The sequence below is a fragment of the Xyrauchen texanus genome, chromosome 8, assembly GCF_025860055.1.
Source record: "Xyrauchen texanus isolate HMW12.3.18 chromosome 8, RBS_HiC_50CHRs, whole genome shotgun sequence".
Taxonomy (NCBI): Eukaryota; Metazoa; Chordata; class Actinopteri; order Cypriniformes; family Catostomidae; genus Xyrauchen; species Xyrauchen texanus.
In genome coordinates this window covers 13,817,841-13,830,239 of record NC_068283.1, presented here as the reverse complement: position 1 = coordinate 13,830,239, position 12,399 = coordinate 13,817,841, and the positions used below count along the sequence as shown (strand labels likewise).

Sequence of the window (12,399 nt, the reverse complement as noted above, 5' to 3'; positions counted from 1 at the left end):
CTGTAGAACACAAATTAATATTTTTGGAAGCATATTTCAGCTCTGTAGGTCCACACAATGCAAGTAAATGGTGGCCAGAACTTTGTAGAAATCACATAAAGGAAACAGAAGTAATCCAAAAGGCTCTAGTGGTACAATAAATGTCTTCAGAAGCAATCTTCAGTCAATCTCCACTGTAAACTTTCACATTCTTCTTCTGGTAATTTTGGTGATTTGCTTTATTCCTGCATATCGCCCCTACTGGGCAGGGAGGAGAATTTATGTTAAAAATTGTCTTAAATATTGATATGTTTTTCACCCACACCTATCATATCACTTCTGAAGATGTGGATTAAACAACTAGAGTCATATGGATTACATTTATGCTGCCTTTATGTAGATTTTGGAGCTTCAATATTCTGGCCACCATTCACTTGCATTGTATGGACCAACAGAGCAGAGACATTCTGTTAGACAGATGAAAGAAAGTTAAACACATCTGGGATGGCATGATTGTGAGTAAATGATGAGAGAATTTTCAATTTTGGGTGAACTATCCTTTAAACTAAATCCACTAGATTTGAAATTTTGTCACATAATGCAATAGCATTTGTTCTGTTTAGTTTGTGACTTTAGTGTCCATATACGTTTTGAGGTCAGTGGAAGTAGGGCACCAAAATATACTACATTGGTGCTTGTGAATTAATGGCAGATCATTAAACTTCACTTTGTCGCTCCTTGAGGAAAAGTGCTGAGATGCTGTACTGTGTTAACTAAATCCAGGTTTTCTCATTTTGCATCAATTTGTTTTTAATGTCTTTAATGCAGAGCAGGGTCTGATTGAAATTACAGCTGTAAGATTTATTTTTGATTATTCTTTTTTATGAAATTACCATTTTATGATGTGAATAATTGCAAATTTTTCTATGAATCCTTTTCATTTTAATATTATTCAGATTTCATGATAATTGCATTGTAAATGTGACTGAATTAGCACAGTGGCCCACGCACAGAGAGGAAATGGAGATAGAGGGTTGTTATGAAAAGAAAATGGAAAAATGGAAAAAATGAATTACTTTAATGTCTCATTTTCTGAATGCAAAATACTGTAAATTACTTTATTTGTATTTATAATTAAGGGGGGGCCTAGACTTTGATTTTGACTTTGATTTGCCCTCATGTTCTGTGACTGCACATGCACACTTTTTTTCTGTGCTATGACAGTAAATTCTTCATGTCTGCATGCATGACTCAAACCCTTCGGAGGTCTGGAGCCCTTCATCTTACTCTTTCACCTTTTTCACAACTCTTTTCTTCAATATCTAAGTGCCACATGGATGTCTGATTAATACTGAGTTGTCACTCTTCATGCCTCCTTCCTTTGTAAACCAAGACCAACAGTAACTTTAGTAGGACCATGTTCTTTATGTACACTTCAGAACAGAGATTTGCTCCTGCAGTTTTCAGGACAGTTAAAACCAGAGGAAATACTTTATGGCTCGTCTGACTCTGTTCCTTGTGTTCTTGTGTTCAAGCCTTTTATCTGGGACTGATTGATGGGGTTTCAGCAGAGCTTGAGTGCTCTCCCAGCTTTGCTACTGGAGTCTAATCTGATCCCATGCCCTGGTCTGATCCCTCCCTCTGCATCTTGTGCGACCCATGGGAGTATTTCAGAATCTATTCATAACTGCTGGCCCATGGTAGAGCAATCAGATATTCCCTGTGAGCCACCAAACACAATGCATGTTTATAAGGGGCACATGTACTCTATTTTGTTAAATATCTGTTCACACAAAAACTTTCATTTTCAAAAATTCTAAATTCATCATTTTCTCCCCCTCACACTGTTCCAAACCCATATTTTTCTTTCTAACATGGAACAGGAGATGGTTCAGAGAAAGCCTGAGCTGCTCTTGTGTGCTATATTCTAAGTATTCTGAAGCAATATGATAGCTTTGTGTCAACAACACACTAAAATGTAGGTCTTTAGTAGATGAAAATCTCCCCTTTCGCTATAAAGATTTGAGGTGAAATTTCCACTGTGTGGAGCTAAAAGCAAGTGAAATGTTCTTACAAATTAGTTTCAAATCAACAACACTGACCTCCCTATCTAAAACCTAAACCAAACCGATAGTGTCATAAAAAGCAAATGTGAGGTGAAAAACGCAATCGCTGAAGGGCTTCTATATGAATCTTTTGGCTAACATGGCGACTTGGGTGCTCTTCTGGATTTGTACCCTGGCCAAAATCAGTTGGGCTCCTGTGCAAGTTGATCACACTCAAATAAGCTTGTAAATTATTTGGTTATTGTAACAGGTAAGGACGGGAAAGGAGGATGAGGTAACCAGCTGACCAGTCAACATAAAGTTTTAAACCAAAACTCAAAATAAAACAAACATACACATGCAGCACAGCCGTGTGCGTCTCTCTCTCTCTCTCTCGAACTGGCATCTTCGGCTCTCCTTTATCTCACTCTCCCGCTGATCAGCTGATTCAGTGCCAGCCATGCACCCTCATGGCCCGGCCACGCCCTCCTCCAGCACACGATTCAGGCTTTGGCGCCACCAGACTGACCTACTCCGTCCCATATCTGGAGGGGAGACGCTGCCCTTCTGGCCGTCTGAGATGAGGGAAGGCATGGGGAGAGGGAAAGGGCGAACAAGAGACACAAAGAGAGAGAGAGGAGAGACAACTTGCCTGCCAGTTCCCGGACAAGCAATCGTCCAGTACTCAACTGCTCCTCCGCCCTCTGGCGGACGAAAGCTTGCTCCTGTCCTGGTGGACGAAACCGCTCCTCCCATTCTCAGTGGATGACAGCAGTTCATCCGGCTCTCTGCGGCCGGCAGCGACCCCACCGTCCCCAGGCAGACAGCCGTGGCTGCTCATCCCTGACATCCCTCCTCCCTCCCAGGTTTTGGCACCACTGCAACAGTTAAAGAACTGGTGGGAACCGACTGATCAGTCAACATAAAGGTTTAATGTACAACTTAAGACAACATAAAACAAACATGGACACACACAACGCATGCAGCGCAGCCGCGTGCAACTCTCTCTCGAACTTGCATCTCCAGCTCCCCTTTATCTCGCTCTCCCACTGATCAGCTGATTCCGTGCCGGCCGTGCACCCTTACAACCTGGCCACACCCTCCCCCTCGTCACAGTTATGTAATGCAATTAAAATATATCACCTTACAAGTCATGTGCTAAAGTAAAAGTGTTTAGAAGTCTGTGACACCCTCACAGGAAGGAGGACAAGAAACGGAGGATACAACGTAAGGTAAGGAATTTTTATTCGTCTGTCTGACAACCACTTTATATATACACACACACACAAGCGCACTCAGTTGGCTTGCTCTGTTCCCCTCTGTCTCTGCTCTCCGGCTGTTGGCTTTTTAACCGCTCTCCTCACTCTACTGAAATTAGAGACAGGTGTTAGTCATAATTTGGCCCAGGTGTGAGCGCCCTTACCGCTTCTCTCTCCCGGACGGGCGCTTGACCACGCCCCCGCTGCCACAAAGTCATAACAGAACATTGTTTGAACAGTGCACAAAGTGTTTATGAATCTGCCGTTTTACTCGTGATTTGTGTGAAAGTGTCATTGTTATAGCGTCTCTAGTGGTTATTTCACCAGGAAATTGTTGCCATGCATGCAAGGACCCATGCAAAAATAATTTGTCAAAATTGTAACATGATTCTACGAGACCAGGTTGGATGTTTAATATCATTGACATCAAACCTGACAGAACGCTAATTCTCAAAATGGCCAAATATAGTAGAATTTTCCGAATAATAAACCCTCACTAGATATATATATATAAAAATATTTTAAGATGTACTCCTGCTATTGCTCTCGCACTGATTGGAGTGAGGCAGCATGTACCCCTGAGGCTTTGAGTAATGGCAAACATGCTGATCAGCTCATACTCTCTGGCATAAAGTACAGGTACATGCAGCTCCTCATAAGACTTTGAAACTTGTCTCCTGCTATGAATGTAACTGCATCCTGTAATGTAGTCGTGTAGTAGTGAATGACCTGTCACCCACTGGCAGTACAACAAAAGTTACATGTGGGATATTTGCCCTTGTAGTGCCAAAGCCACAGTGCATTAACCTGCTTGTCACACTGACTGGCCCAAACCCAAATCTAGACTTTCAGTGACACATGGAAAACTCCTGCTGTATGTCCCTCTGAGGTTTAGTGTTTGTTGATGGACTTGCTGTTACCTTGCAGAGTCCCTGTGGTCTCGGTTAGAGGGTATTCTTCAGCCAGGAGCAGAATAGAAATGTGTGCCAAACTGCAATATCCTGAGAAACCTACCTGAATGCCGCATTTGTCATCACCCTTTGAATCCGAAGCATTTCAATAATTTAACCTTTCTACTCAAAGGCCCCTTTGTGAATATGAACTTGCACAGAAAGTATTCTACACCCTAAAGAAGCTTTTTGTGCTGTAAAATCTCAGATTCAGAGCCCTTCACATAAGCACTAATCTAAAATGACATTCATTATTATTGTTTAGTAGTTGTGTAGATTGTAGAGGTGAAATCAGCAGGAACAAGGTGACGCAATATAATAACTAGACAGGTCACGATAAAACAATATTGTGCTTTTTTTTATGTTTAGTGTATTTCTATTCAAAATTGTGATATAATTGTGGCCTTTTACTCACTTATTTCTCATTCATCTTCTGTCAACTCTGGTGCTCTCTGCAGTATTTCATTGTAAAGCTATAGTACCAACGTTGCGTAGTGCAGTCAAGCTGTTTGAAGGATCTCTCATTCAAAATGAAACAAGTTATAGACTTTTTATTGACGAATAGAAATAACTGAGTGACCATTGACCTAATGCCACATTGTCTCTCTTTTTCCTCCAAAAGTATTAATCTTAAAAAAATTAATGAATTGCACAATAAACTGTATGAGCAATAAAGGTTCTGATGGCAGGCACTGATCATGATAAGATACAGATTTCAAATGTCACGTACAATCTGAGCACAATCTTTTCTCATTTCGAACTAGATTTAAAATGGATGAACAATCAGGTCATGAGGCCATGTGGATAAACTGATCACGCAAGCTTTATAGCCATTCTGGAAAGTCCCCGGAGGCAAATACAGGAAGAATGGCAACAATGTCCAATGAGAAAATGAAATGCTATGCATGTCAATACAATCTCTGTTTCTTGAATTTGAACTCTGAACTTGAGGAGCACATCCTCCTGCTCAGAAACTCAACATTAGGGAAGTGATATCAGAATGGATCTTTTCTAAGAAGTCAATAAACTTGAACAACCACAATTGCTTCTTTACTTTGTGTTTAGTCAGTACTCATTGCAGTCATGAAGAACTGAAGGTAACAAAAGCCAGTCTGTGAATTTCATTAATGCTGCCCTGATTAATCATTTACTAAAACATTTTACAACAGCAGTGACGTGTGTGGCTTTGTTAATGTTAGTTAAATTTCAATGCGTCCTTTTAAATACAGACCATACTTTTTAAATCAGTGAATCTCTCTGGTGACTTTGATCATTTAATGTCATATTTTAACTACAGTTTGACAACTGCAGTAATAAGTGCTGCTAGCCAGTGTATGTTGTTACATTGCACTTTAACAATGCTGTAAGTACAGCATTTTTCAAAACGACTTTGTTTTCAAAACAGCCTTCTGTATATGCCCCATCTGCTGTTGGTCAAACAAAAGAGCTAGTACCACACCGGCATTGGTCAACTCACGGCATTGGTCAAGTCAATGTAATTATGTTTGTATTAGGGGTGCACCGATTGATTGGCCACCGATCTAAATCAGCCAATCTTCATCTTAAGTCTGTGATCAGTGATCGGATGCTCGTGCCTAGATTCAGGGTCAATCTTTTTTGCAGCGCACAGGGACTCTATTGAATGAGCGCTTGCTCAGCCCTGGAAGCCTACAGTGTGGCCTAAGGGTGAGTTGTTCTCTAAGCATTTGCTATTTGTGTGCAAATGTAAACTTTCAGATTTGCTGTAATTTAGATGAATGTGCTGGTTTGTTTTAAAACGTGTAAGAATAACATGCGTATGAATATTAAGTTGCCCATTTTCTAGAGTCATTTTGGTAGTAATTCTGACTCGCTGCACAGTGAGCACGGAGCGGATAAAGAGACTGCAAACGGACATAAAAATTAATTAAACAACATATAAACATTCAAATACAAATTTCTGTGTACGTGACGTAATGTCAGTTGTAACAATCAGATGTGTCAGGAAGGTATAGCAGCAGGTCAGTGATCTCCAAATGGGGGGCAAAATCTCCAAAATAGGTCATGGGTTCCCAAAATGGGTGGGGTTACTCAAAGGGTTGTGCAAAAACTCCAAAAGTGGGTGCCACCTCCAAAGACGGTTGGGGTTAGGAAAGGGGTTAGGTGAGGCTCCCTATATCTTTGCTGGCAGTTTGGAGCTTCCACCCCTTTTTGGAGCTCTGTCTGCAGTTATACCCTACTCCACTGTTTGGAGCGATAGAGACTGTTTGAGCGATCATGAGCACTTTCAGCTTCTTTCCCTTCAGCATGAGGGCTCTTGGTGTCAATCAAACAAGTGTGCTCTCCTGGTGCTTCCAGATGCACCTTTTCGATACAGACATCGCCTGCCAGTCCACTCAAAAACACACATTAGCCTATCCAGCCTGAAAAAAAAATTTTTTTTTACTGCGATCTGAGCTAAAGAAGCACAATTTATGATACCATTGTTGTCCGATTTCTCTGCTGATCTGAAATATGTTCTTTGATCGTAATCTTCGCAAACCGTTTTGGAGATTTTGGTGTTTACCTAATCAAGTATGCAGGTGCTGTATTTTTATGCCGCTTGTTTAAATTGAAAATAGCTGCCCGGTACTAGTGTTCCAAAGATGGCCGCCGAGTGCACAAACCTCCCTTTAAAGGGTCTTTGGTTAATAAAGTCAATAAAGGCTATTTATAGCAACCTACCAGAATAATAAAATATTCAGTTTAAAAGATAGTTCACCCAAAGATGAAAATTCACTCAGCATTTACTCACCCTCATGCCATCCTGGATGTGTATGACTTACACAAACAAAAGTTTTTAAACCTCTGTAGGTCAACACAATGCAAGTGAATGATGATTAGCAATTTAAAGCTCCAAAAAGCACAGACAGTTATAATAAAAGTAATCCATATGACTCCATTGTCTTCCACTTCGGGTGAGAAACAGATCAATATATTTAAGTCCTTTTTACTATAATTGTTTACTTCCGGTCGCTTTCCAATGTGCGTTCATGAGAGGACCGAGTTCACACAGTCTCACGTGTGACAAAGGCATGTTGCCATGTTCATGCATGAACTGACACGATACAACCGGAAGTGCAGCTCGTTTTGTTTACAAGAGAACGCTGTTCACAAACTTCATTGGTTTTGCTTTCATTTTTACATGCCGTCACGTGAGAGGCAGCGTATTGGAAAGTGACCAGAAGTAACCAATTATAGTGAAAAGAACTTAAATAATTACCTGTTTCTCACCCAAAGCGATCGTCTCTCTTTAGAAGACATTAACCACTGGAGTCGTATGGATTACTTTCATGCTGCCTTTATATGCTTTTTGGAGCTTTTAATTGCTAATCATAATCTACTTGCAATGTATGATCTACAAAGCCGAAATATTCTTCTGAAACTTCTGAAAGAAACTCTTACAGATTTGGGATGGCATAAGTAAATGATGAGAGAATTTTCATTTTTGGGTGAACTATCCCTTTAAGATGGAAAGAAATCACTTAAAAGTAACTCCTTTACTGAACGCCATTATTAGATAATTAAAGAATGTACACTCTTGTTGGATGGGTCAAATTAAAATAGCATGCTTTTTAGTGTGCTTGATGGAGTTATGGTACAATGTAATTTATTAAATTAATAAATGTAAATTCCTAGAAAAAAAGTGTTTCCATTAAAACCTGTTCCCTTACACAGTTTGATAGCTGAAACCTTTGTCTACAAATATATGCATTTCAAATTAATTTAGTCTAAATAAAATAAGAACGTTCCGGGTTTGGTACAATTTAAGCTCAATCGAGAGCATTTGTGGCATTATATTGATGTAATGAGTAATGATTGTATGGTGAGGTAGTTCTGTTTAGATTAGGTATTTGAGATTAATTGCACATAATGTAAGTACATATATGTACATATATATGGTCATAATAAATCCGCGCGGTGGGCACTGCCATTGAAACAGACTGCAGCGGAAGTGGTTTTACGCGAAGGCCTATTCACGCTGTCAGCTAATATTTTGGCAGTGCAAGACCACATTGAAATAAGTGGGTTTATTGTGAATTAATATAGCTGCCTGGTATTAAGGAAGAAAGAAGCATGTCGGTAATTTCACAAGTGTATCATGTGGTCTCTGAAATTCTGATCATGAGTTCATCCACGCCCCCTCAGCTGCTGACAATACACGCCTTATCTAAATCTAGGTAAATAAGTATCTTTGCATCCCTGTTTATGATCAACGTATTAAATATTAAACTCAGACAGTAACTAAAACCTCTCCGTAACAATATCTCGAAGATTGAAGAAAGCTGAGAGGAATTCCCGTGTGTTTTAACAGACCATCCTCGAGACTTCCCTGTGCTTAGTCACGCCTGTGCGGTCACACACACAGATACTGCCGACTCTCGGTCGACACGGGCGGGGCTCCCGGTCCATGAAACTGAATTACCGGCAGACCAAAACTTAACTTACCCCCCGAGCTGGTCTCTATCTGTGTGTCGTGCGTGGGAATGTACTCGCTGCTGCGTGGGAAATTCACATCGAACAATCACGCGAAGTACTCGAGAATGCCGTATCACTGGATTTTAGCACCGAAAGACTGAGATACTTTGACATCTGCGGCTGTATATTATTTTGCATTTGTTGGCCGCTTAATCGTTGGGCAAAATGAAATAAACATAAACGCCTTCGATTATTAACAGGCATCTGGAGATTTCAGCTGTTAGGCTTTTCACTTCAATTGAAGAGCTTGTGAATCGAATAAGGGTATGTAACATCTCTTTCATACCGTTTCATTTTCAGTTTTTGCTCTGTTGGTGATTAATGCATGCCAATGCAATGAACATACCGGCTTAATTCACCGCAGAGCGTCGTGATAGCAACGCATCTACAGTATCAGCATCAAAATAATGCATTTTTTTAGAGAGAATTTATTTTTATTTTTTTTCTATTTGGCACGCGTGTTATTATGCGTTTATCCGTCCGTCTCAACTCCAAATAATTTTACGGATTGGCTACTTACTGCATAAATCCTTGAACTTGAACTTGACGGTATTGGTGCTGTTTTTAATCACGAGACATCTCGTTGAGGCGCGCGCTGTTCCGTGTCTACATATGTGCAGTCCAGTTAACGTGAAATAAGCTACTCGGCCGAAGGGTATTTCATATAGCATGATTTTACATTACTGTTGGTGTTTTTGCTGCTCAGATATGCGTGTCAAAATGCTGTCATGGATGCATTTATTTATATATATATATATATATATATATTAGTCTCGAGTTACCTTGAGTAATAGCAAGTCACTTATTTTTTCAGCAGATATGTTATTACCAATATTTCAGATGCATGCAGTCTGTTAGCCTTTTAGGGCATCTCTGTGGCTTCGGGCCCTTCTTATGAGACATTTACTGGCCTGCATCTAAATCAGTACCACTGTGAAACATGATCTGTCATGTTTATGCATACATATTTAAAAGAGATAGTCAAAAATATATGCAGTCTTAGTTTATTTAGAGAGTGGGAGCTAATGTTCTGACTTATGCTGCATGTAGTTGTGAGAGGTGCCCCTGGCTCATTTCCATTTGCAATGCTTTCAAAACATTATCTCACTCTGGGTATCATCATTCATGGTGATGTAACAAGCCAGATTAAGCAGGCCTGGATTGACTGTCGTCATTATACATCGCAGGTGTGCTCCAACTGGGCTGTAGGTCGGCCCTGTGTTTCAGAAAGACAGGGGAGGTTGGTACTGTACGTGTTGCAGGTGCCTGGAAGAAATTGAGAAGAGTGACCATGTGTGGATGAGTCACAGGGCTGTGTGTCTGTCTGTCTGTCTGTCTGTCTTGCCAAGAGTGGATCACTTTCATTACATTTCTATCAAGCTTCCCCTTTTAAAGATATCTCTGGCATAGAAATAGTTTAAAGACCCCATGAAATCATGCAGTTTTGTGCATTTTAGTTAGGGGTGGGAAATGAGAACCAGCTCTTGATCAGACTTGGACCCATTGAAATTTAAAAAAAAAAATCTAGGAACCAGATGATGCTCATGACTTTGACAGTTGACTGTTCTCGAATGTGCGTTGTTCTGACGTTGTGGATGCAACACTGCTACCATTCAGCAGCACTGCAACACCGCTACTAAATCAGCAATGCAAAATATATAATACAGTGTACAGACTACATATGTTCTACAACTAATGTAGTCCGATTCACAAACAAATTAATATTATGAGTCATTCTTTTGAATTTAGCATGTGATTATACAGCGAGACCAGTGTAGACTGATTCCCAAACAAATTACTCTTAAAGCCTCGATATACCTCTGTAGAAGTTATTCTTCGTTCAGGGGTTCTAAACAGCCGAGCAATGGTATACTGTTTCCGAACATAGAGACACCCGCCACACCGATGTGGGAGACATTTAGAAGTACATTTAAATATGAGGAAGCTACATGTAAAACTTTAAAAATGTGTTATCAATGGCATGCCTCATTAGTAGAATTCACATGAGGTCGGTAAAAAAAGCTGTTTTAACCACTCAATGATGATTTAAAGTAATATAGTAGAAAATGTGTAATTTGCCTTGTTTACATTATGAATTCATGACACTAACGTGCTAACATGCTACACATGGCCATAATATGTGCCGTTTACACTCTGTTATTGTAAGTTGACCCTGATTAGGGATGCACCGATCCAATACCTAGATCGGTATCGGCACCGATACTTATGTTTTTAGATGGATCATTTATCCAAATCCGATAACATGTGTTAGTCATGTTCGTTACTGTTAAGCTCCAAAACTGACATAAAAGAACCATAAAGGCACCATTAAAATAGTTCATATGACTCGTGCATTTTATTCAATGCCACTCGAAGGCATGCAATAGCTTTATGAATTGCAAAAGGCTGTGTTTAATAGGTAAACATACACTGGTAGTATGCATGTGCAGCGCATTAGTGAATGGCGCTGCTCTTATGACACACAAAACAACACATGCAGGCGGGTGAGACGGTCGCGGCTATTTTCAGCCCTCAGAGCTCGCGGCTATTTTCATATGTGAGCGCTATTCACGGACATCATCTCACATGTAGATGCTCAATAGTTGGATTCGCTTAAAATATGCATTTCGAATGGCACCGGAGGAGCATTTTACCAGAATTTGAATAAAAAGTGAATGCCGGACTTGCTGGAGTGTTAGGATCGTCAAAATAAAAGCACAAGGTTTTTTAAAGTTAAAGGTGCACAACTGAAATATATTACTGTTGTATTTTAAAATTCTATAATAAATAAATAAATAATAAAAAATAACTGTGTGAATGAAAAGTGGACTGATATCTTACAACTAAAATGAACAAAAACATTTTTTAATGTAAAGATACAAATTGAAAAAAATTTGCAAAGAAAACTGGCTTCTTTTGTACTGAAGACTGGAATTACTGTTAATTTTACTGTAAAATTATCCAGTATACTAGTTAATAATAAAGTGTTTCTTAATAAACTATATAAAGATATTCTAAACTGATTATGCAAAAAAACAATTTTACAACATTGGTATCGGTCGATACTCAGATTTCAGACAGTGGAATTGGATCGGAAGAGAAAAAGTGGTATCGGTGCATCCATAACCCTGATACCATTGCTAAGATGAGTGTATAAAAGTGTTAATTGTGCAGAACAAAGATAAAGCAATGATGACTGAGGCAAATCTTACTTTAGACAGACGTGTGAATGGCTTTTGCTGCAGATGGCACGTGAATGAATTGGCTTGAGAAGATTTGATTCATTTAGTAGACTAAATATATATTTTTTGCATGACATGGTCTTGAAAAATGTCTATGTGAACGATTGTACAGATGTAGGTAAATTTGCAGCAGCTCGATAATAACTTGACACATCGATGTGTTAATGTTGACCCATTTTCACATACAATGTCAACAAAATTAGCCATTGGCCTCAATGTAGATGGAGCTCCAGATCACACCTACCAATAACAGTAAGAAGTTGTATAGCAGCCGATAAGAATTTTTCCTAAAAGTTTTTACAAACCACCAAAACGAACGGGAAAAAAAACAATATTCCGGTCAGATTTTCTAAATTACGTCAAACCTGTTCGTTTTTCGATTTCGTAGGAAGAATATTTAGGCCTTTTATAAGTTGGTTCTTTTAAA

General features: G+C 39.5%; 1 protein-coding gene and 1 pseudogene across 3 annotated transcripts in view; one reads left to right on the top strand and one right to left on the bottom strand.

Annotated features, from left to right (window-relative positions):
* LOC127647528 (DNA-3-methyladenine glycosylase-like) overlaps positions 1-12,399 on the bottom strand; it is a 49,627-nt pseudogene that overhangs the window by 22,325 nt on the left and 14,903 nt on the right.
* The window catches only part of LOC127648030 (inactive rhomboid protein 1-like), a 58,529-nt gene continuing 54,733 nt past the window's right edge, over positions 8,604-12,399 (top strand). For 2 of the 3 annotated variants that reach the window (XM_052132596.1, XM_052132595.1), the window contains exon 1: positions 8,604-8,994. The gene's annotated coding sequence lies outside the window, so the exon portion shown is untranslated. The remainder of the gene's footprint in view (positions 8,995-12,399) is intronic. The other variant, XM_052132597.1, reaches the window with a different exon arrangement.